The sequence below is a fragment of the Dasypus novemcinctus genome, chromosome Y (assembly GCF_030445035.2).
Source record: "Dasypus novemcinctus isolate mDasNov1 chromosome Y, mDasNov1.1.hap2, whole genome shotgun sequence".
In the NCBI taxonomy this organism is placed as follows: Eukaryota; Metazoa; Chordata; class Mammalia; order Cingulata; family Dasypodidae; genus Dasypus; species Dasypus novemcinctus.
This window is the reverse complement of record NC_092216.1, coordinates 12,634,916-12,656,001: the sequence shown is the minus strand read 5'-3', so window position 1 is coordinate 12,656,001 and position 21,086 is coordinate 12,634,916. Positions and strand designations below refer to the sequence as shown.

The 21,086-nt window shown below is 42.7% G+C and overlaps 1 long non-coding RNA gene across 1 annotated transcript; it reads left to right on the top strand.

The window, feature by feature from the left end:
• LOC139438326 (uncharacterized) lies at positions 1-17,654 on the top strand. Its single transcript, XR_011648030.1, has 3 exons — positions 1-99; positions 223-353; positions 17,284-17,654. It is a non-coding gene; the product is annotated as an uncharacterized lncRNA (long non-coding RNA).
• The last annotated feature ends 3,432 nt before the right edge of the window (positions 17,655-21,086 follow it).

Below are 21,086 nucleotides of genomic sequence, written 5' to 3'. Positions count from 1 at the left end.
AGCTATTTCAGGAAAAGGCTCAGATTACTGAATGCAAATATTCAGGGTACTTTCTCTTTCAGAGCCAGAGGGCCTTCCTCCTGATATCACTAAGCCCTGGTAAGTGTTTTTGACCCTGCGATGAAGAGGCGGTTAAGAGGGTTTGAGGAGTAGTGGACTTTTTTCCACATCTGGATCCTTAACTTTGGACTCACCGCCAAATCCCTGTATAATGTCGTGCAGGTTCAACAGGGAGGCCCTCGAGTGGACTGGAGAATGCAATCAGGCCTTTTACCAGATTGAGGAAAAGCCGAACACTCCAGTTTTGGAACGGCCTGATGGACAGAAACCTTTGACCTGTTTGTACGTGAAAGGTAAGGAGTAGGACTTGGTGTTCTCGTACAAAATTCGGCAGAGTGCTGAAGACCTGTGGTGTGTTTGTCAAAAAAAACCACACAAATAAAACAAAACTGGATTGGGTAATGCAGGGTTGGCATCTTTGAGGCAGGTTAGTAGAGAAAACAGGGAAGAAATATAGAAAACAAGGTCAGAACAAAGCCTTAATAGCCCTCACCTGCCGAAGAATATGATCATGAAAACTGACCTAGAAGCCCCCTGTGGGAAGGCAGCTCCTTGAGAACAAAGTCATAACCACACAACTGAAAAGTTGCCAAGACCCTGGTCACAAGTTCCCATTTCAAACATGAGCCCCAGATAACTCCAAAAAGAAAGGCATCCCTATAGGTTTCCTGAAAGCTAAGGTGATGATAGAAAGACAGTCAGGACAGCAAACAGCGGAGATTCCTCCTTAATAGGGGTGGTCAGGAGAGGCCCTAAAAAGGCCAACCCCCGGGCAGCACCTTGAGTCTTTCTGCCTGGAGAGTGCCCACCTTTCTTCCCTCACTTCTCAATAAACTCTCTGACTTGCCTCATTAGATGACACACCTCTGAAGTATTTCCTATGATGTAGCCAAGAACCTAGAAACCCAGACTCTGGCAATGCCTTGCCTTGGAGCTGTGACTGCTACTTGCCCGTTCTGCAGGAAGCTGCAAAGTTTCCCGTGCGTCAGGACGTTATAACGCACACCCCAATAGAGTGATCTCCCTACGCAAGCAAAAGAAGGCTACTGGCTGACTCAGCAGGCTAGGAAAATATCAAGCTATAGTACTGCATAATCCAAATGTGCACCTCTTACATTCTACAGTTCTAAACTGATGCAGTTTCCCAGTGCCACCAAAGGTGCAAGAGGACACAGAACACACGCAAGTGGACAGAGTAGACAACGGGGCGGGACAACAGGGCAGAAGGGGAGAGAAATAAATAGGAAATAAATCTTCAAAAAAAAAAGGTTGATTATGAAGAACGTAGAATCATATACCCTATACTTAAGTTATAATTGTCATTTATAACTCTGTCTCTTTCCCTGGGGCTCCAGCTTAAAACTTCAGCATCAAACTCCAACATTAAAACTTCAACATCAGAAACCCTCAGCTCTGTTCTTTGCTATGCCATGCCCCACCCAACCCAGGTGTGGGGAACTCAATGCCCTAATCATAACTCTCTTGTGCACAGGTACAGATAAGATTACAAACATAACCCAATATTTCTCTTTGGAATTCATCAGTAATATCCAACTACTTCAAAGTCACTTTTAAGTACTTGCAAAGACTTACAAATAAGTTAAAACACAAGGTTCACCTAGTGAACCACAGAAACCGTATGGTATTTAGTTTCAAAAACTAAGTGATTTATATCCAAGCTTAAAACACAATTTCAACTCAAGCACTTTGAAAAGAGCACAACATTTCATTTCAAAAGCTAATGAACCTCATTTTCATTCACTTCTACATATATTTATTGAAATACAATCCATGTACATGAGCAGCAAAAACAGCAAAATTTTAGTTTAAAAACCTATCTGAAGAAGGTTTGGATCACACAGGGGTTAAACTATGGCAGGGAGAGAGCACTGATGTGGGGTGTCATTGTTCATTGGGTATTATCATAGTGGATAGAGTTTCCTCATGGCTACTGAGGGAGTGCTGAGTTCCCATCCCGGGGAGCTCTGTCACATTTCCCAATGGAACAGCAACAATCCCCAAGTGTAAGGACAAAGACCAGGGAAGATGCATGGTCCAATCATGGGGCCTTGATACTGATGACTATGCTTGTGAGCCTGCATGCTTGAAATTTCAACTAGGTCTGGAGCTGCAGGCCTAAGAGTTACCTCCCGAGAGCCTCCATGTTGCTCAAATGTGGCCACCCTCTAAGTCAAACTCAGCATGCAAATGCATTACCTTCCCCCCAGTGTGGGACATGACTCTTGGGGATAAGCCTCCCTGGCACCAAGGGATTAGTACCACCACCAGCTGGGGATGCAGCTAGAAAAAAGACCTTGAATAACAGGGGGAAATGGTGAAGAGAATTGAGTTTCCATGGCTAAGAGACTTCAAAATGAGTCGGGGGAAACAGACTTCAGCCCAGTGGTTAGGGCGTCCATCTACCATATGGGAGGTCCGCAGTTCAAACCCCGGGCCTCCTTGACCCGTGTGGAGCTGGCCATGCGCAGCGCTGATGCGCGCAAGGAGTGCCGTGCCACGCAAGGGTGTCCCCCGCGTGGGGGAGCCCCACGCACAAGGAGTGTGCCCATGAGGAAAGCCGCCCAGCATAAAAAGAAAGAGCAGCCTGCCCAGGAATGGAGCCACCCACACTTCCTGTGCTGCTGATGACAACAGAAGCAGACAAAGAAACAAGACGGAGCAAATAGACACCAAGAACAGACAACCAGGGGAGGGGGGGAAATTAAATAACTAAATAAATCTTTAAAAAAAAAAAATGAGCCAGGAGTTTATCAGAGGAGTTGTGCTTACACACGAGGCAGCAGGATCCCAGAGAAAGCCAAAGTAGACACAACTCCAGCGACTAATGCTTCCGAGGACTACAGAGACATACAGGTTCTATGGTCATGACAGATGCCTCTGGAGTTCATTGCCTTGCCAGTGTGCCTGACCCTGGAATTTGTGTTCCTGATTGATGAAGTTGGACTCAGATGTGAACTCTCCACACATGCCCCTTCTGTCATTTTTACTGAACATGTGATTGGTGCTGGTATTTGTGTATGCTCAGAAACTTGAATCTGGGGACTGTCTGTGAGCCAGCTGGGCCCTGAGCCTCAGCAGAGTTGCAACACCTACTCTCCAGTTCATTGGACATACCCAGGTCAGCTGAAGGAGAGATGAAAATGGCCAACCACCACACCAGGGAAACGAGAATGTCGACAGCTGCTAACAGGAGAATTGCATCCACCAGTCATGTGGGATTTAAGGCCCTCTCAATTTAGAGGTGGAGTGGACATCACCAACCTAGGGCTCACAAGATGGAGGAATACAATATGGACTAGAGTGGACTTGCTGGCATTCTACTGTAGAACTGTTTTGACTCTAGCAATGTGAAGATGGTGTCCACAGTAGTAGCTGAGGGCAGGGTGAGGGAGGAAAAGTTGTGATATGGGGCATTTTCTTGACTTGTAGTCATCCTGAAGGATATTGCAGGGACAGATGTGGGACATTGTTATTCTGCCATAACCCACTGGATGAACTGGAGGAGAGTGTGAACTGCAATGTAAACTATGGTACATGCAGTGTGACAGTGCTCCAGGGTGTAGTCACCAAATGCAGTGAATGTGCCTCACTGATGAAAGGCGATGTTGATGCGGTAGGAGTGGGGATGGCATGGGGAGTGGGGTATACGGGAACCTCTAATGTTCTTTAACATAGCCTTTGGTGTGATCTATTTATCTTAAAAAAAAAAAAAAACAATTAAAGAATACAATTTTTAACCATGTACAGAGTATCATGAAACTACTGTTTCCACATTTGCACTCGTTCAATAGGAGTTCTTTTCCATTTATTTTGCAGAGAAGTGTTTTCATTGCCCATGTATTTCATTTCTGTTTGAAATCCTCAATCTGATTTTATTGATTTTTTAAGGCTTCTCTTTTTCTCTTTTCTTAGGGCATGGTTGCTATGGAACTTTTCTATAACCTTTTCATTCCTGTGTACAGCAGCTTCAAATTGCAGTGACTGAGCATAACCCATGTGTTTGTATACAGAATTGAAATCCATGTGCACCCTGTAAGAATGGACTTAACAGTACTGCCGGGCACGTGTGCCAAGAGGACATTGATTCCTCAAATAAGAGGAAATAATCCACTGAACACGGCTGTGGGAAGGGAGAGAGGAAACAATGCTAATCAGATGAGAATTGTATCCATTGCAGTGAACATGTTTAAACAAACAAAAAGTACAATACAGACATACAACAGCAGATCTAAAATCATGGAAGAAAGAATCAGGGACATAGAGGGTAGAAGAGCGAAAACTGAAAAGAGAGAAGAACAGAGAGGAGAAAAAATGGAAAAATCGAGCAGGAGCTCGGGAAGCTGAATGATAGCATGAAGTGCGACAACGTATGTGTTATGGGAGCCCCAGAAGGAGAAGAGGAGGGAATTCCTCAAATACCCAGAACATGTATTTGAGGAAATAACGGCCCAAAATTTCCCACCTCTCATGAAAGACATGCTTTACATGTCCAAGGAGCACACACACTCCACTTAGAAGAAATCCAAATAGACCTACTCCGAGACATATTATATTCAGAATGCCATGTGCCAAAGATAAACAGCAGCAAGGGTGAAGTGAAACATCACATACAAGGGGTGTCCATAAGACTTAGTGCAGATTTCTCTTCACAAACTATAGAGGTAAGAAGGCAGTGGTATGAGATAATTAAGGTACTAAAAGAGAAAAACTGCCAGCCAAGAATTTTTTTATCCTGCAAAAATCCTCTTAAAATACAATGGTGAGTTTAAAATAGTCACAGATAAACAAACTAAGAGAGCTCATACACAAGACACTAGCTCTGCAAGAAACACTAGAGGGAGTTCTGCAGCCAGAAAAGACAAGACAAGAGAGAGAGGGATGGAGGAGAGTGTAAAAGTGAAGATGATCAGAAAGAGTAACCAAAAGGGTAAGAAGATGGACAAAAATAACATGTGACATAGGAAAACTAAAAGATAAAGTGGTCGATTAAGTAATACCTCTACAGTAATAACATTGAATGTTAGTGGATTAAATTCCCCAATCAAAAGACATGGGCTGATGGGATGGATAAGAAAATATGAGCCAAACCATATGCCATCTGAAGAAGACCCACCTTAGACCCAAGTATGCAAACAGGTTGAGAGAGAAAGGTTGGAAAAAGATATTTCATGGAAACAGGAAAGGAGAAGAAGAGGAAGAAGAAGAAGAAAAGAGCAGCGTCAGCTACACTAATATCAGACAAAGCAGACGCTAAACGCAAAGAAGTTGTATGAGATACAGGAGGCCATTACATATTAATAAAAGGAATAATCTACCAGGAGGGAGTAGCAGTCATAATGATAAATATACCTTACCAGGGTGTCCCAAAATACAAGAGGAAACCTGTGGGAAATCTAAAAGTTGGAATAGATGACTCTACAATAATAGGTGGGGGCTTTGACATGCCACTTCACATCAACAGATAGAACAACTAGGCTGAAGATATCTCTTAAGGAAACAGAATTTAAACAAAATGAAAAACAAACTGCACCTGAAAGACACAGACAGAGCACTGTATCCCAAATCAGCTGGTTATATATTCTTCTCAAATCCTCATGGATTGATGTTGGGTCAGAAAGCCATTCTTAAGAAATAAGAAAAGACCGAAATCATACATAGCACCTTCTCTGATCATAATGGAATGAAGCTTGAAAATCAATAATAGCAATGAAAGGGGACAATCAATAAATATTAGGAGGCTAAAGAACACACTGCTACACAATCAATGGGTTTAAAAAAATTGCAAGATGGAAATGGATGAAGCTCAAGCAATTCGGCTCCCGTCTACCATATAAGAGGTCCAGGGTTTGGTACCCAGGGCCTCCTGGTGGAGAATAAAGGACTAATTCAACACCCGAGGATCTAGAACAGCTGACCAATCTCACATGAGTAGAAGGAAAGAAATAACAAAGATCAAAGTACAAATCAATGAGATTGGTAACAAAAATAGAGAATATCAGCAAAACCAAAAGTTCTGTTCTTTGAGAAGATCAATAACATTGACAAACCTTTAGCTAGACCAACAAGGAAAAAACAAGATATGAAAGTGAATAAAATCAGACATGACTGACCCCACAGAAGTAATGACCATAAGAGGATGTATGAGAAACCGTATGCCGCCAAAATGAAACAACCTAGGTGAAATGCACAAATTCACAGAAAGGCACAATTTACATTGACTCTACAAAAAATACAAGAACACACCAAACCAATCACACCTGAAGAGATCAAACCAGTCATCAAAAATCTCCCAGCAAAGAAATGTCCAGGACCAGATGATTTCACAGAAGAATTCTACCAAGCATTTGAAGAGGAATTAACACCAAACCTCTTTAATAACATGGGAAAAAGACAAAAAACAAAAACGGGCGAGGAGGTAAAATTACCCAACACATTTTATGAAGCCAACATCACCCCAACACCAAAGCCAGAGAAAGATACTACAAGAAAAGAAAATTTATAAACCAATCTCTCTAAAGAACTCAGATGCAAAAGTCCTCAACATTGTACTTGCCAATAGAATCCAGCGGGATATTAAAAGAGTCGTGCACCACGATCAAGTGGGATTTATTCCTTGTATGCTAGGCTGTCCCAACATACGAAAATCAACTAATATAATACAAAACATTGACAAATTGAAGGAACAACATCCACGTGATCATCTCGATCAACGCAGGAATGACACTTGATGAAATCCAGCAAACGTTCTTGAAAAAAAATTTTTCAAGACCGGAATGGAAGTAAAGTTCCTCAATATGAAAAGCCCACAGCCAATGGGGAGCTGTTGAAAGCATTCCACCCAAGACTGAACAAGACAAGGATGCCCAATGTCACTCTTATTCAACATTGCGCTAGGACACTAGCTTGAGCAAAAGACGAGGGGAGAAAAAGCTCCAAGATGGAAAAGAGGAAGTAACACTCTCACTATTTGCAGACGACATGATCCTATGGTTTAAAAAGTCTGTAATAGCTACTCCAAAGATATGAGATCTAATAAATGATTTCAGCAAAGTGGCAGAATGCCAGATCAACACACAGAAGTCAGTAACGTTTCCATCCACTAGCACTGAACAATACAGGCAGAAATCAGGTTTTAAAAAATGCATTGACAATGGCTATGGAAAGAATCACGTACCTAGGAACTAATTTAACCACAGACGTAAAGGACCCACAATAAGAAAACTACAAAACACTGCTGAAAAAAATCAAAGAAGACCTAAGCAAATGAAAAGACATCCCAAGTGCATGGATTGGAAGACTAAATATCGTGAAGCTGTCAATCCCAGCCAAACTCATTTCTAGATTTAATGTAATCCCAATCTTAATTCCACAAGCCTACTTTACAGAAAGAGAAAACTAAATTATCAAATTTCCATGGAAGGAGAAGGGGAAGTGGACCCAGACAATCACAAACATCCCAAACAAAAACAGTGAAGTAGGACGACTCAACTGCCTGAACTTTAACTACATTACAAAGTTACATTCGTCAGAACAGCTTGGTATTGGCATAAAGAAAGACACATTGATCAATGCAGTTGAATTGAAAGTTCATAAATAGACGCTCATATCAGGCCAACTGAATTTTGGCAAGGCTGCCAAGTCCAAACTAACTGGGGAAAGATAGCCTTTCAACAAATGGTGCTGGGAGAACTGGATATCTGTAGACAAAAGAATGAAAGGGAAGCCTATCACACACCCTACACAAGAATCAATTCAAACTGGGTGAAAGGCCTAAACATAAAGGCCGGAAACATCTTCAAATTCTTGTGGTAAGTCATGGCTTCGTGACCAAAGAAAGCACAAGCAACAAAGGAACAATTAGATAATTGGAACTTCCTCAGAATTAAAAACTTTTGTGCATCAAAGGCCTTTGTCAAAAAAGTGAAAAGGCAGCTTACTCAATGGGAGAAAATATTCACATCCAGGAGATATAAACAATAGAAAGACAATTTAAAACGTGGGCAAGAGACTTGAATAGGCATTTCTCCAAAGAGGGTATACAAAAGTCTAAACACATATAAAAAGATGTTCAACCCCACTAGCTATTAGGGAAAGCAAAATAAAAACCACGGTGGATATCATTTCACACTCACTACAATGGCTACTATTACAGAAACAGAAATCTACAAGCACTGGAGAGGATGTGGTGAAATGAGAACACTCATCCATTGCTGGTGGGAAGGTAAAATGGTGCAGCCGCTGTGCCAGGCAGTCTGGCGACTCCTCAGGACGCTTAGTGTAAAATTACCACGTGGCTCAGCAATCCCATTACCAAGTAGAAATCCAAAGGAACTGAAAACATGCACTCGAACAGATGTTTGCACACCAATGTTCATAGCAACGACATTCACACTTGCCGAAAGTGGGAGCCACCCGTTTTTGTGGGTCTGTTTGCCTTGCAGTTGTAGATACTCTTTGCATTATGGGATGGAGGTTACCCACCATCATCATTATGTTATGGTGTCCTTGGGCCATTCCAGTTAACTGGAGAACAGGTACTGACTGCAACCCTGCTGAGATTCGGGGCAGAGATCTGAACAGACCTCTGTTCAGAGAGATGAACAGACCAGAGATGTAAGTGTCTGTAACATATACTTAATGCGTATAGTGCCAGTTATAGGTTCAGATAAAAGGGATAGGAGAATCATGCGTAGGGAAAGTTTTAACATAAATGAGCCTAACTGTTTCAGTAGGGAAATAGGTTGTCATATAACCAAGGTAGGTGCACCAATGCAGTGCTGATTTCTTGGGGTTGTGTGCCTTGCCCATAGGGTCCGGGTGTCTCCAGAGCCCTCAGGAGAATCCCTGTTTGAGGCTTTGCTTACTGTGGCAGTCAGTGAGGTCCTGAGACCTGCATAAGCAGTAATCTCTGGAATGATCTCTTGAACCAAGGTGAAAGCACTTAGCCCTCAAAGCTCCCATAAGCGATTCTGACAGAACTTTGTACTTTGCGTCATCACTGAAATGACTGTAAGTTTTTGGAAGGTTGTGATGAGATGAATGTGTGCTGTATTTCGAAACAGCATGCCTTATTATAAGTCCGTGGGTGAAGCGTGGTGGTAATGGAGCTGGATGTACCCCAGACAAACATGCCCTTAGGTTAATTCATTCCGTGGGTGCGTACCCATAGTAAGTAGGGCCTTTTGATGAGGTTACTTCCTGTTAAGGTATGGCCAAGTCAGGTCTTAATAACTCCTGTTATTGGAGTCCTTTGTAAGTGGAATTATATTCAGACAGAGAAAGAAAGCCATAGAGGGAGCAGCCAGAAGCTGAAACCAATGGAACCCTTCAGGTGATGAGGGCCAGAGAGACTGCCTTGAGCATTGCCACATGACAGTGGAGCCCAGGACCAATGATCACCAGCAGCCAGCCCCAGAACACCTGTCTTTGGGAAGGAAGTATCGTCCCCTTGATAATGCCTGATTTGGACCCTCTCTTAGTTCAAAACTGTGAGCTGAGAGATTTCCATCGTTTAAGCCCTCCCACTGCATGGAATTTGCTTGAGCAGCCCAGGAAACTAAAACACTGAGTTACAGTGTCCACTCTTCTAGGTAAAGCTTTCCTCAAACTCTGAGAACATAAGGATTCCACCACCAACACATCCCTTCCTTAATTTCCTTAAATGAAGTTCTTTAATTTTCTTCTGCTGAAAATTTTGGTTCTGTAATATTCACTCTTTACCCTGCAATACACCTAAAACAATTTCACAATTACAATTACCAGTGTCTGCTTAGCTCACATTGTGAAACTACCGGGTGGATTTTGGAGATGCCCTGTCTTTAGGCCAGCAGCACTCAGAGTCTGGTCTCTGGACTCCCTGCCACTCATAAGAATGTTTGAGGACCCCCTCCCAAGTGCTTCCGTCCTGAAAAGGAGGGTCGTGGTGGTTCATACATATCTCACTTACCTTACTGGGAATTAAAACTGAGACATTTTCAAAATATTACTTAGTTATTCCTTTTCAATGAATAGCAATAAGCCCTTTTCATGCTGTAACACCACACACTTAACACTTTTTAATGAAACGGAACTGTCTTCCAACAAAAATTCGGTGAGAGTAGTGGAGTTTTTAATATGTCTGCGAATCCCTTCAATATCTGGCTTATGAGAAGACCATGGGCTACGCCTATCTGCTTCAGCATCATTGTTTTAGGTGAAGCACGTGAAGAAAACGCGGCCTCACAGATGCCAGAGTAGTTGGAAGAGAGAGGAGTGTTTTAGCCGCCATTTCAGGTAACTGTGGACTTTTGGAACACACTCGTGGCATTTTGAGCCAGGGGGTTAACGGCTGTCACTTAGGGAGATGAAAAAAGGATGGAATCTTAGGACAAGACAACATTTAGAGGGTGAGTAGAGAAGGGAGTCTTGGCAAAGGATTGGGGGCAGTCAAAAGACCAGGAAGAAAAGAGTGAGAGCCTGAAGGAAGGAGCAATTGTGTCAAGCGCTGTGGGATTACTGAGTGAGAAGAGAGAACAGGAAGGCGAACACCAACCAGAGCCTTTGACTTACCACATTCTCAACGCCTAGCATTCTATCAAATATCAAGTACATACTAGGCGGTCAGTACATGTCTACTGAATAGCAGGCTGAGTTATGAGGTCTAATTTACCTCACAACAACCCAGAGCTCCTACTTTTTTGCAGTGCCACACTCTGCACGTTTTGGAACAAAATCAAATCATGCCTTTGACTTATGGAAAATTGTTTCCTAAATGTAGCTTTGCCTCTCCGGTCAAGTTTTAAAACTCCCTCCTGTTAGGAGCTTTGAACAATTTATTTTGATTTGTGTGCATCTAGAACAAAATTACTTATCGACTCGAAATATTGCTTCTTTTTCCCCAAACAACAAAAGCTCAGCTAATTGCTAAGTTCAAAACATTTGGTGTCTACGAATTAGACAAAAAAGTCAGGTGTAGATTCCTGTGAAAGCAGTTCTAGATCTAAAATACTGTCGGTGAAAGAACGAGGCTGCACCAAGGGTTCTTAACCTTTTGTGTTCCACGCACCCCTTGGCCAGTCAGGTGAAAAACATGGGCCCCTCCTCAGAATGTAGCCGCAGAGAGTTTTCAGACACTCAACCAGCGCCGGGTCTAACAACTATGGTAATTTCAAAGTAAGGGCGAATATAAGTGGTTTCTCAACATGTGCAACAACTGTCATGTGACATGAGGTGAACACAACTGTAATCTACTGCACACATTGAGAGGTGAAGGAAATGCTGCATTTCAGGTACAGGTCAGAGAAAATAAAGGTAATAAGGTGGTTTATTTCAGATCAAGCTCAGGGACCCACTGAAATATTTCCACAGACCCCTGGTAAAGAAGCCAGGGGCTATACTGATTTCCGTGATTCCTTCTTTCCATTAAATCTACAGTATAGGCTTTCGGAAGTACAAATACTTGCTACGACACGAATGAACCTTGACAGCATTATGCTAAGTGAAAGGAAGCCAGACACATCAGTTCACTTAATTCCATATGGCAAATCCGGGCAAACAGAACTCAGATTGACGGTTGCCAGGGCCAGGGGAGGAAGCAGGATTGGGGTGCAGCTGCTTACTGGACAGCGGATTTTATTCTGGAGTCATGGCAATATTTTCAAACAGGACAGAGATGGAGGCAGCACAGCAATGTGAAGGTGCTGCATGTCACTGAAGTATTCACTTTAATATGGCTGATATTGTGTATATGACATTCAGCTTAAGTTTGTTTGTTTTTTTTTTAATGGAAAAAAGAGCAAACACGAGGAAGATTGAGTCCGCTCTTCCCAATGAATTCTTCTTTTCTAAACAGTCCAAATAAGAGTGCAGCCTGATTCAAAGTGCAGGTAAAACAGCCAAAAGATTTAACTCTAAAAGATGTCAGGAGACCAAAAAGCAGATGTTAGGGTTAGGAGAGTAGTGACTATCAGTTCTTTAATCTGAATCTGATTGGTCTTTAAGAGTTTGTGCTTGACTTCAGCATTGTAAAGAAATTTATGCCTATCATCTATATCTCTGCTCTTAAGACGTTTGGCAAGAGCTCGAGCTCCGCCAGAAGCCGCTAAGTGCAGTGCTTTTGTTAAGTCCAGGCTCTAAATGAGAGGAAATGTACTAGTTTTATTGAAACCCAAAAATAGGAGATTTCAATTACAATCAATATTTATCTGCTCCAATCGCTGCCATAATTTCTTCTAACTTGAATTCACCTCCTTCATTTTACATTTACAGCACCAGTGTTCGGAAAAGAGATATGTGAAGTTCCCAGTTCCTCTGTCAGAAAGCAGTATTAGAGTAATTTCTCACAGGAAGATAATCAGTCGTATTCTCTTTTATTTCTAAAGATTTATTTTTCACTTACTTCTCTCCCCGTACCGCCCCACCCCGCCTGCTCTCTGTGTCCATTCGCTGTGTGTTCCTTGTGTCTGCTTGCATTCTTGTCCCTTTTTCTTGTGTCATCTCGCTGCATCAGGTCTCTGTGCGTGAGGCCCCATTCCTGGGCAGGCTGTGCTTTTTTCGCGTGGGAAGGCTCTCCTTGCAGGGCACACTCCTTGCGCATGGGGATCCCCTATGCGGGGGACACCCCTGAGTGGCATGGCATTCCTTGCGTGCATCAGCGTGTGGGCCAACTCACCACACAGTTCAGGAGCCCCTGGCTTCTTTACCAGGGGTCTGTGGAAATATTTCAGTGGGTCCCTGAGCTTGATCTGAAATAAACCACCTATTACCTTTATTTTCTCTGACCTGTACCTGAAATGCAGCATTTCCTTCACCTCTCAATGTGTGCAGTAGATTACAGTCGTGTTCACCTCATGTCACATGACAGTTGTTGCACATGTTGAGAAACCACTTATATTCGTCCTTACTTTGAAATTACCATAGTTGTTCCGGCGCTGGTTGAGTGTCTGAACCCTGGACCTCCCATGTGGTAGGCGGACACTCTATCAGTTGAGCCAAATCTGCTTCCCTCAGTAGGTTTTCAATGCATCAAATACGACCTTAAGTATACAAATCTTTCTCTTCATTCCTTGGATTTAAAGTTGTGTCAGTACAATTAAATGCACCTAAAAGTGGCTGTTTTTTTTTTTTTTTACTAACAACAAGTAGAATTTACAGATTTCTAGACTAAGACACGCTACCTTTTTTTAAAACCTCCCAAATTGTTGGGGATAGAAACAAAGGAAACTGCAAAGTGATGCTCTCCAAATGGCAGAGTGGGAATGCCAGTCTTTCATCTATCCACAGAAGCAATTAATGGGCTGGCAAAAACTTAGAAGAAAAAGAAGAGGGAAAAAAATGAGGAGGAGAAGGAGAGACGGAGGAAAAGAAGAAGAAAGGGAAGGAGGAGTGGGGAAGAGGAAAGAGAAGGAGAAAGATGAGGAGGACAAAGAGGAAGAGGAGGAGGAGGAGAGGATGGAAGAGAAGGAGAAGTGGAAGGTGGAGGGAAGGGAGCAGGAAAAGGAGGAAGAGACCTATGAGGGGGATGCAGAGGAGAAAGGGGGTGGGCTGGAGGAGGAGGGGGGTGGAAGAAGGGGAGAAGAAAGTGAAGGAGGAGGAGGAAGAGGAGGAAAGCTTGGTCAAGAAAGAAGATACTCCGTGTTGTAAGAGTACTGTGGCATTTTTATTTGCCCTTCTTCCAATGCCCACACCCCAAGTCATGTAGGTGGTCATGGAGCTGGCAGCAGGTCACTGCATGGTGCAGGTTAGTAATGCCTGAACTGTAGCTCTAATTACATGGCTCTGTCTCTGAGGCTTTGACTGAATTTTGCTGTCTCAGAGTTTACCCAGGTCTGGAGTGGCCACTCCAGACTTCTGTTGAAAGTATATGGATGTGAAAGTATCATCTGCAGCAGCCTAGGTCAAGAGACAACAGCTGGGACAAGCTAGAGAAAGAACATGCTGGGAAAGAAGAAATTAGAAAAGAGACATGATGTATGGGGGTTCAGGCTTGCCTTTAAAAACTGTATGAAAAGCTGCATATGTTCATTTTAAACAGACTCTCAGCCCATTAAAGTTCTTTCATTACTCCCGAAATCTGAATCTTTTACCATTGCTGAAAAAAAAAATAATTCAAGGTGGGTGAACTCTTGTGACGAGCACTGACTTAACAGTCAGAAATCTCTCTGTTCATATCCCCATTGCATCACTTACCATTAAAAAGACTTTGGATGATCCCATTGTGCCTCCAAAATTGATCATTCAGTTGTAAAATATGCTGAGTTCCCAGCCAGGCAAACTCTGTCACATTACCAATGGAAGAGAATGGAGTAGCAAACATGCCCCCAGGTGCAATGGTAAAGACCAGTAAAGATGGATGGTACAACAATGAGGGCTTGATACCAATGGCTATGATTATGAGCCTATGCACCTGAAATATGAAGTACAACTAGAGCTGAAGGGTGCCTAAGAGTTATCTCCATGTTGTTCAAATTTGGCCACTCTCTAAGCCAAACTCAGCATGTAAATGCATTACCTTCCCCCCACCCCCCTTGGGACATGACTCCAAGGATGAGCCTCCCTGGTTCCTAGGGATTACTACCAAACACCAAATGATGATGTAACTAGAAAAAGATCTTGAATAAAAGAGTCAACTCTGACCAGCAGAATATCCCAGTCTACATGTAATATCAGGAGTTAAAAAGTGCTTTTTAATTTGGATAAAAGGGGGAAATGGAAAGGACAAATGAGTTTATATGGCTATGAGTCTCCAAAAGAGAGGTGGGGAAACGGACTTGGCCCAGTGGTTAGGGCATCCATGTACCACATGGGAGGTCTGCGGTTCAAACCCTGGGCTTCCTTGACCCATGTTGAGCTGGCCCATGTGTAGTGCTGATGTGCGCAAGGAATGCCCTGCCACGCAAGGGTGTCCCCCACATAGGGGAGTCCCACGTGCAAGGAGTGCACCCCGTAAGGAGATCCACCCACATGGAGAGCTGATGAATGAAAGAATGTTCAGCCTGCCCAAGAATGGCGCCACCCACATGGAGAGCTGACACAACAAGATGATGCTACAAAAAGAAACACAGATTTGCATGCCGCTGACAACAACAGAAGCAGATAAAGAAGATGACGCAGCAAATAGACACAGAGAACAGACAACCGGGTCAGGGGGTTAGGGAGGAAAGGGAGAGAAATAAATAAATACATAAATCATTAAAAAAAAAGAGAGAGAGAGAGGTGGGAGGTCATCAGCGGGGTAATGCTTATGCATGCCTCAGCAGGGTCCCAGAAACAGCCAAAGTAGATAGAATCGGAGGTACTGGTTCTCCTGAGGGCTACAGAGACCCACAGGTTCTATGGTCATGGCAGATGGTTCTGGAGTTCAGTGCCATGTCAGTTAGCCCTACTTTGGAGTTTGTGTTCCCAAGTGTGATGGAATTGGACTCAGATAAGACCTTTCTACATGTACCTCTTCTTTTACTTTTACTGGGCCTGATGTTGATGCTGTGGTTTGTGTATACATAGGAGACCTGAATCTCTGGACTGTCCATGTCACAGCCAGACCCTGAGCCTCAGTAGACTTGCAACTCCTACCATCTGAATTATGGAACTTACTGGGCAGCTAACAGGGAGGTGAAGAAAGTCAACCATGACACCTGGGAGTCAGGAGTGCCTACAACTGCAGGCCGGAGAATTGCATTTATCATCCATGTGGAATCTAAGCCCCCTCTTGATATACAGGGGAAGTGGACATCACCATCCCAGGGCCCACATGATGGAGGAATAGAGTATGGATCAGAGTGGGCTTACTGATATTCTACTATAGAACTATGGTGATTAGTAATGGAAGAAATTATAGCATTGTTGTGGAGAAAGTGCCCATGGTAGCTGCTGAGGGTAGGGAGAGGGAAAAAGAGACATGATGTGGGGCATTTTCAGGACTTGGAGTTGTCCTGCTTGGTACTGCAGGGACAGATGCTGGACATTGTATGTCTTGCCAAGGTCCACTGGGTGGACTGGGGGAGAGTGTAAACTACAATGTAAATCACTATCCATGCTGCAGTGTGTTCCAAAATGTATTCACCACATGCAATGAATGTACTATGATGATGAAAGAGGTTGTTGATTTGGGACTAGAGGGGTAAGGGGGGTAGGGGGTATATGGGGACCTCGTATTTTTTTTAATGTAACATTAAAAAAATAATGAAGGATAAATGAATGAATGAATGAATGAATGAATGAATGAATGAATGAATGAATAAAGTAAGACCATGTTTCCTGCCCAATGGAACAGCCACCTGCATTTAATAAGTTGCTTTGTATTTAGATTTCCTTGCGTTGTGACTCTAAGTGACCTCTACTGCTTGCAGTCTTATAAGATTCCATTTCTTTTTCTCGATTTATTATTTAAAATATGATCTATTCTCCCAGAGAATTTTTAGGGGTATAATCAAATCCTGCCAAATGGTGAGAAAACTCTCAGCATCCATTCACATCTTCACCACTGTTGGCATTTTGTATCGAAAATACTTTTGTGGGGATGTCCTCTGCATGGTTGATGCTTAGTAGTATTGCTAGTCTTTACCCACTAATTGCCAGAGCACTCTCCTACCTGCCCCATTCCAATGTACTGTGACAATCAAAAATGTAACCAGACATTCCACATGTTCACAGACATTCCACAATGTGTTGCAGTTGAGAAACCTTACTCTACAACTATGTGGGATACACTTTAAATAATAATATTGAGTTTGAAACAAAGCAAAACCATAAGAAAGTGGCAAATAGATTTTCATTGAAACCACATAGGGAAAAGCTAGGAACAATGTATCAAGACTGTTGCTCATAGTAAAGTATAAAATTGGAGATGAAAGCTCTACACATGCCCAGCTGGTAGTGGCAGCTCACTCAGAACTGCTGTGAACACTCAAGGTTTTCCTAATTAATTCATACTCCAGTTGACCCCAAATAAATTAAGTAGAGGTGGCTAAATAGTAACCTGCAATTAATTGATGTTCTTCCATTAATGTGCTCTGTGAATCTGCACTGAAATGGCAATTCCCCTGTCCCTGATGTGACTCCCTCCTTCAAATCTGAAATGCAAAGTGAAAATGACACAAAAGACCCTGGAAACAATCATACAATTAACAATGGAATAAAAGTCACTTAGCCTTTTAACTGGGTTTTTCCTTGTACACACTAAAAATTAATCTTCCCTAATTTCCTATTTCTTTGGTATTAACACAGCAGAGGCCCCAAGAAGAGAGAAACAAGACCTGGGAAGAGAGATGAACTCTATGCCAGTCTAAAGGTGAGATGGGAAGAAGCAGGACCCGAGATGAGCCATTTACCTAAGAGTTTACAGCTGACATTATGAAGAGAACAAAGCAGCTGAGCCTGGAAAGAAATGAGCCCTGGGAAGAGAGATGTAAAAAGCCGGACCCATGGAGCCTTACGACATCACCTGCCATCTTGCTTCAACATGGCAACAGAGTTTGGTAAGGAAGTAACCTTGAGCTGGACTCTTTAGGACCTGTGACTGTAAGCTTCCACCCCAAATAAATATCCTTTATAAAAGCAAAAAAACAAAAACAAAAACAAAACCTAATAAATCTTCTTTTGCAATTCAACACATATAGTGTCTTTAATAAAGCCTGTCCATTCTCTACCGGGAAACCCCATAAACCCTCCATGAGCTTCCTCATGGCTGTGAATCCATTTACCAGGCAATAAGCAGAAAACCTCAACTGTCACTATCCCTGCTAACTACCTGATAATGCGCCTCACTAAATGTGAGGTTTAAAAAATGCCACTGTCATTTCCACAACAGAGCAAGTTTTTTGTTTGTACTTTGTTTTGTGGTGGAAGCCTGAGTGCTAAAACAATTTTCCATTAATGCATTAAAAAATTGAAACATGCTTGATTTTAGTCATGTTTATCATGAGCTCTCAAAACCCTGGTTTTTGCTTGCAGCCAGAAAGGAGATTTGACCACATTAGACAAAGAGTTCAATTCACTGCATAATGGGAGAAAATCAGATGGAACTGAGGAGACAAAATTTGATGAAATAATATCCAGCAGCCATTAAAACTACAACATTCATTGTTACTAAGCTCTGAATGTCCACATTACATATCCTTACATAAAACCACTGATGTAAATAGCTTTCATCTTACGTAAATGATACTGAATTTACTGTTCCTCAGAGAAGTATTTCCAAACTCTAGTATAACTAGAAATAAGTTCAGGACTCAGAGAGAGCCATGGAAGAGGCATCTGAGATCACCAATAGTTCTCATTATAATAAAAATAAAATGAGGCTGCACAACCACTGCCTGCTGGAATTGATATTAGTCTTTCAGGACACTTACAGGTCTCATCTGACCATCAATCCTTATTTTAAACAGCCATAGAATAAGACACAGAGAGAATAGGTACCCTCCAATCCATTCTCTGCCAGGCAGCCAGAATGATCTTCCCAAAGTGATATCTGATGTCAGTTCCTTTGGTTTAAAACCATCAAAGCCTCCCACTGTCCAAAGCGTCCCACTCCTCCAAGCTCTGACTTCAGCCACACTGCTGACCCCACCTTGCACCCACCACCCTCCCCCTGGACTCCTTACTGATATGACATTAGCCCCACAGGTCTTGGCTGCCCCATAAACATGCTCAGCTCCAAGAGGCCACCCTATAGACAAAGAGGAAAAAGACATAACCAACAGAGGAAACTGCATACACAGAAGCCCAGAGTTTGGCAGGGAACCATTGAGGGAGGTGGTTAAGGGCTTAGGCTTGGTCCAAGATAGCACCGGCCTTGGCCAATTAGCAACAGTACTTTCTGGCCCAAGGCAAGAGCTAGATGTTATTCATCTAGAAAATGAGTATCAAAAAAATATTCACTTCCATATTTATACAATAGAATATTATTCAGCCATAAAAAATAAAGGAAGTGCTGATACATGCTATAACATGAAATGAATGAAAAATGCCAGATGCAAAAGGAAAAATGTTGCAGGACTGCATTGACATGCAATATCTAGAATAGGCAAATATCTAATTCATCAGTCAAAGGAGGGTGGAAGCATGATTTATTTGATTTGGATTAGAGAGACATTCTGATAAAAAAAGAAATGCCAAACGTGTTTTTTTTAGGCAAATTCATAGAGATAGAAAACAGATTAGAGGAGGAAGGGAGATACTGCTTACTGGGTACAAAACTCTGTTTTTGGTGGTGAAAATTTTAGTAGTGGATGATAATGATGGGAGCACATTGTAAATTATGCCACTGAATTGTATGCTTAAAAGTGGTTAAAATTGTAAATATGTTATAGCTGTATTACCACAGTTTAAAAAACAAGTCCCCAACTTGCCAGTTCACTATGTGGACAATATGAACTGAAGCACTTCGTGGCTCAGCACTGTGTCCATTGCATGGTCAATGCTCCCTGAACAAGAGCTGGTTTTACCTTTTAAACACTGACTCACAAGATGGTGATCGTGAAAGAGGACAAGAAGGAGGAGGAGAACAGGAAGTCTCCAGGGGCCAGGTGGAAAAGGGGCATAGCGAGGAGCTCAGAAACCTGTGGGGAAAGATTCACCATTCCCAAAATGAGACTGTCACAAGTAGGATGATTAACCTTCTGCCAGGCAGTGTGCTAGGAGCTGGGGAGCAGAGGAAACAGAGAGCTCCCCCTTGAATGGAGTCATGAAGTCCCCATCCTCTTGGTCAGACAAATTGTGGTAGAGTTCAGTGAAAGAGGTCAGCATGGACGGAAGACTCAGTGTCAGGGAAGGCCCCTGCAAGGGACAACCACCAAGAGGACAGTTTCCTAAGGCAGTCCATGCCATCGATCACCATCAGGGGCTCAGGGCCAGTCAGAGTCTGGTGTGTTTCTTCCTATTTTAGTAGTTATATTTTCATAGAGAATAATCTTAAGGTAGTTAAGAGGGGGGTGCCACTTGTCACCATCAATTACAGTGATAGAGCAAAGCTAACACTGGGCCAGGGCTAGTGTGGCTTCAACACAGCTCAAAGTGAGCCAAAGGGCTGGGAATGGAGCCTTGACTGTCAGCAAGCCTGGAGAGATTCTGGCCTGAGCTCAAGGAGAAGAGCTGGCTGATAGAAGATGTGGTTCCTAAGAAGTGCATGGAATGGGCACAAGTTATCAGTCAATAAGTCAATAAGGTACAAATGGTTACTCACCATCACTTTGGTTTCATTCTTTAGGTAGGAAGAGGAAAACAGAAAAATTTAAGAAGTTTAGGTCATTTATTAGGATCATTTGGCAACATCTATCAAACTTTTAAGTTTATTCATTCTTCACTTGGCAAATTGCTGCCAAGGAGTTACGCTGTCCTGTGAAGACAGAAAAGCTTTGGATTCCTCTAGGTTCTTGGCTGTGATGCATAAAAGAATTTATGAATGTGTGAGTTCAGTTAGGCCAGTAAAAAGAAGTTATTTGGGAAATGGAAAGAGCAGTGCTTGCTGAAAAATGAAAGAGAAGGGTGGAATACTAAGATGTGGTGCAGACCCCTCTAAGTTACCTTTTAAACTATTAATTATTCCTCACCTGCAAAGGACCAGGAGATGAGCCCCAGCACTGATTGTTTACTCCACCATGGTGGGACCAATGGTGAGGCCATTTTGGAATATCTGGGGCCAAGGGGAGGTCCTGGAAAGAGAAACTGGGACCTCAACGTCAAACTCAAGGTCCCAGTAAGGTCTTGCAGCCATGTTGTCTGTCAGCCATGTTTGAGTCATCTTCTCCTCCATTACCCTGTACTAACCTGCCTCAACTGCCCCCTCAGAGAGTTCTGCCCTTATCCTCAAGGGGGTGGGAGTGGGGGTGCTGAGGGGCAATGGTCAATCTTCTGTAGTTACTTCCTACTGGTTAGAGCAGTAGTCCCTGCCTGAGAGGGCATAAACCTGTCTGTTTATTCTACTGAGGTTGAGGGAAGATTAAATCCCCATGTGACTAATATCTTGTTTTGGAAGATGTTGATTCTGGAAGAAACAAACTTAGAATTTTGAAGATACATGTGCCCACTAA